Genomic DNA, 5,153 nt, shown 5'->3' with positions numbered 1-5,153 from the left:
AGTTGACACAGTTGATTCTTAACAGATCCTGTCTAAAACCCTGATCTCTCATCTTTCAGTTTTGACATATGCACAAAGCTATGTAGCTCCAGATAGAGAAACTGGACTTTCCCAGTCTTTGTCAGAGTTAGCCCATCCCAATGCTATAACATAAATGGTGATTTCAGTATTCTAGTTTTACTCTAGCAACTCCAGAGAGATTTAAGTTACAGGTCAAAAGATGACCAATAGAACTTATTTCCCAAAATCTCAGTTGGTTAAAACATGTTACGAGGAACCCCATTTGTTGATCTGAACCCCATGCAATGCTAATTTTCTGTTTCATGACCATACAGACACCCGTAACTTGTAAAAATAGGTGCCATCAGGCGAAGAGTGGCCGCGGTGCCTCCTTCTACTCAATTGATCATTAGTGAATCATGTCCATTTCAAAGCTCATTCTCTGCTAACCATGAGTCAGTAGCACTATGTTGATTTACAAAGGACAATCATGCTCAAATAATTATGTAATTGCCTTTAGTTTCAGCACTGGGACTAAATTTTAGGTCTTTTATTCTGTGTCCAGTGGATTTTCCATCACGGTCTAAAACCTCCCAAGCAGTTCCAGGGAAGTGAAACTGGCCAAGTTTTCTCAGTCACTTTTTTTTTTTTTTTTTTTTTTTTGACTAAAACACAGATACCTTGGTGCTGTAGATAATCCATTAAATGCGATGGATTCAACACAGATGGTGAATCCTGGTAGCCCCTTTGTTAACCTCTGAAAACCAAAGCCATGTCTACCTAGTTTATAGGGGAGAGAACGGTTGGGACAGAGAGGGATGGGCAGGGAATGGGAAGCAGCACTGGGCACAACAGAACACCAGCGCTTTCCAACTGTCTGAGTCACACGTAGGGTTGTAAAATGACTTATAGCCCTGAAAATGTTGGCAGAACATTTAGCAGAGATCATGCGTTTCAGGCACATGATGCAAATGCTTTTTGGCTCATGTTTACAGGCTAGTAATTTCTGAGGCCCTAGTACCGTTCCAAATAATTCATTGTATTCTCTTTCTGTGCTAAGTCCCTTGGACTGATTAAAGCAAACCTTCCAAAAGCGAACCTTCCACGTGCTGTATGACTTTGCTATTCCTCACATGGCTGATGTGACTCTATGTTCCCGCACAGAGTTTTACAGAACATTGTGCAGACCCACACGATCTCCATTTCCTGGACTCCTCTCAGAGTAAGCATGCTTGCACATGTGCTCAGATTGGCCAGGGTGCGGTCCAGTCATGACTCTGTGGTAAACCACAGAATCAACCATGCCCTCTGATTTGACCAATACGCCAGCCAAAAGAATAATCATATTAGAGGCAATTCAGCTATAAAGGCAGAGGTTTTCCTGATCATATGATGGACAATCCAAAGCTTCATTCAATGGCTGGAATTCTGTATTTTTATTTGTAACAATATTCTTAGAAAGATGGTAATGGGATGGTGACATAAAATATATGTATGCAAAGGACAGACATCAAAAATATTTCCAATATTTTTTATACAAGGGTATAGGTATCGCCAGTAATTATTAATTTGAACAAAACGTGTATTAACAACAAAGAAGTTAGATGTGCTTATTTGACTATGCTTTTCATTATCCGATCAAGACTTCTATGTTGCTGCCTGGATCCTGGCTAGAGGAGGTAGGAATTCTACTGGAATGGCAGCTTGTTGTTGAAAGAACAGTTGAGTAAATTCAATACATCTTTTTTCCCTAAGCGCTTATGTTTGTTTCTTGGCTTACTCCCCATAACTTATACAATGATTCAGCGAATTATTATTATTACTACTACTACTATGAAGACACTTAGAGGTCATTCTACTTTGTCTATAGGAGGTAAACCCACTGAATCTAATAATTTCAACATTTTTTTTATCCTTTTGGTCAAGACTTTGTAGCCATCAAACTTCTTTTTGACCAGAACATGTGATTCACTAATTCCTAGCGAACCGCAGCAAAAATACTAAATATATAGAGCCTTAAGCTTATTTGTTTTACCTTATGTGAGTTAGCTCTTACTTGTAAATCTTCTAAACAAAGTTTTAATTTTATCCCTCTCTGAAGGATTTCACCCCTTATTATTTATATCATGACATATATCAGTTTTAGAAGTCAAAGGTTTTCTTTGTAAGAATAATAATAATAATTACTACTACTACTATTATTATTATTATTATTATTATTATTATTATTATTATTTGGGTGAAAATATTCCAGACATTGCTTCCTTACATTGTGTGTCATTAGGCAGTAAGACATTTGACCACTTCCTACAGTAACACTAAAGACTTAGAGATCTATTAGCAGACTATTTGAGAAAAGACAGTTATCCTTATTTTACTCTGAAAATGGATTTATTCTACAGTAAAATATTCCAAATTTTCATTTAAGTTCGTGGTTCAGTTCTGTGGTAAGATTAGCGACGAAATGTACTTTTGTGACAATTAGTCCCCTTTACTCCCTCTCTCCCAAAATAAGGAAAGAGTTTAGATTAAAATGGCATCCCAAGAGGCAGAAGGCAGTGGGCCCAAGGTAAAAGCAATTTGAGCCTTTGTCTCTGGCATGCTCCCATAGCTGTTCATTCATTTTGTGGCTTGGATGGAGAATGCATTGCCTACATTTGCGAAATATATGGAAAATAACTCTACCTCCAGTTCATTGTCCTCTTGGCTATTTTTCTCATTTTGAAGCTACATGAAACTATTTTGGGCCTTCCCAGTACACTTAACATTGCTCTAAAACAGATTTAGGTCTCCCTACAAGAATGAATGTCCAATTCGCCACCCAACAGAGCAGGGCACTGTGAGAGTCCTGCCAGGTGTTTTCGTATGCATGCATTTATCTGACTCTTAGGAATAACAGAAAATGAGATTGAAGATTTATGGTTACGACGCGATTTGATGAAAATACTGGTGACTACTTGGCAAAGATGCGATTGAGATCCAAAATATTTTAAAATGTAAATGTATCGTCCCTTTTTGTGTAACCATTTGATATGCACAGTCTCATGTTTTTAGAGACAATTCTGAATCCCCCAAACAATACCAGTTAGAAAAAGACGGGAAAAATTATCTGTAAAGTATCTGTCTATGGTTTATCCATTTTGTGGCTCATTTGTGACAAGCTGTTGAAAACAAAATACCAGCTCCCTATTGCCATCACGGATACTTCTGTGATGCCTGCCTATGTTTTATAAATGGATGTGTGTTCACCAAGTGTCAATCAGTCAAAAATAGCTGAAAATCATGTTAGGGAATAAAATTCTCTCATCTCCCTCTAGCTTTGGGGAAAGGAAATCAGTGCCCGATTTATAATACTTTTATTAATTTTGGAAATCTCATGGCCAAATCTAAAATTTGGCACAGAGGAGACAACATATATTTGTGAAATGGAAATGAACTAAATACATGGGATTTTCAAGGCATAGTATCTGCTGCTTTGGTTTATCTGGGTTATAATATTACTCGAAGCAATTCAGTCAATTTATTGTATTTTTTAAAAGTAACTTAGAGTCAACTTTGTTCATAATCCTGAGAGGCTTTTTCAGGGGGAGGGAGGAGGTGAACAGACATGCATAACCACAGTGAGTGCCTGAGTTTAAGTGGCCCAGACTTGAACCTAGGGTTCAGTGACTTGGTAAAAACATGCAAGGTCAGCAAAGCCTTGAGAAATCCAGGGAAGACTCGTGTACACAGCCTGTCACAGTGGGTGCAGCCGCCACTCCCAGGAATCCAGACACTCGAGACTTAAGCCAAACTGCTATTAAGAGAAAACAAATCTAGGAGCTAAGTTCATTTTTTGGGGGGGTGTGGTGGGGGGGTTGTTTATAAGAGGGAATAGAACACAGATGGGCCATCTCTTAGATTTGCAATGCAGTACATTAGACATTTAAGAGGTTAGAGACAGAATGTTTTGAAGAGAAAGCAACTGGGGCTTAAATGTGCCTCATTCAGTATGGGTTTTCCGGGCCCAGAGTTTAAGGAGCGGGGTCTATTTTCCACTTAAATATATATATATACTTTTTTGTGCAGCACAGGTTTGGGTTATCAAAAGTTCATTATGCTTCCCGGTTAAACCCTGACTGAGGTGCACTACAATTTCACAGCACCATTAAAATCGTCTTTGCATCCCCGTGGCTGTGGCTCCTACGCCTACTCTCTCTGCCGATGCAGCAACGACTCTCAGTGACTTTCTCTCCCTTTCCTTCTGTTCCCTCTTGGAACACTTTTTTGGGCTTGGGGTTGAAGCACTGTGGAGAGGCTGGGAGGTCTGTCAGATGATTCAGCAGAGAAATTAAAACCTCATTTGTAGTGAACAATGAAGAGGAGAGGGAATTCTAATAGCTAGGGTACTGGCTGAACTTTTTGGAGCTAAGAGATTGCTGTTCTCTGTTTGTCCCCATTTCTCCTAGTATGGCTACGGCTCTGGCCTCTTTATTGTCCACTCCTACTCCTCCTCCATATCTTCTCAGATCTTTCTCACTCTGGAGTTAGTCTTTCTGGATCCAAATGCTGGATCTACCCCTTACAGGCTGTGTGACTTTGAGTGGGTTACTTTACCTCTCTCTGCTTCAGTGAGCTTATCTGTAAAATAAGCAAATATAAGGAATTAATCACAGCACCTATTTTACAGGGATGCACAAAAACTAAATAAGTGACTTCATTTAGAGCACTTCAAAATGCCCCATAGTAAGTCTCACCACTTTGCTCTTGTTAGTTTATTTATCAAACACCAGGTAAAATCCTTTGAGAAGAATGATCTGTGTCTAAAAAAAACTTGGAAATCCCTGTTCAAGTTACGTCCTTCCCTTGCTTTATGTGTCAACTAAATATATGGGTTCTTCTCCCTCTCAGGCTATTAGGTTTGTCTCCTCTTCTTCTATCCATCATCTGACCGAAGGCTTTTCCCAAAGGTCTGCACCCAGATTTCATGCTTCCTCATATACTTTGGAATTTTATTTGTTTCCATGGCTACAAATATCATCACCATGCAGGCAACTTCCATGTCTGTTTTTATCCAAATCTTTCTTTTAAAAATACTATAAGCAAAAATCCTTTTCGTCCTTTCAATTAAAAGAGTCCTAAGGAGACTGGCAACCGGACATGTTACAAACAGT

Source organism: Pteropus alecto, unplaced genomic scaffold, assembly GCF_000325575.1.
Source record: "Pteropus alecto unplaced genomic scaffold, ASM32557v1 scaffold11, whole genome shotgun sequence".
In the NCBI taxonomy this organism is placed as follows: Eukaryota; Metazoa; Chordata; class Mammalia; order Chiroptera; family Pteropodidae; genus Pteropus; species Pteropus alecto.
Note: the sequence above shows the minus strand (reverse complement) of the source record.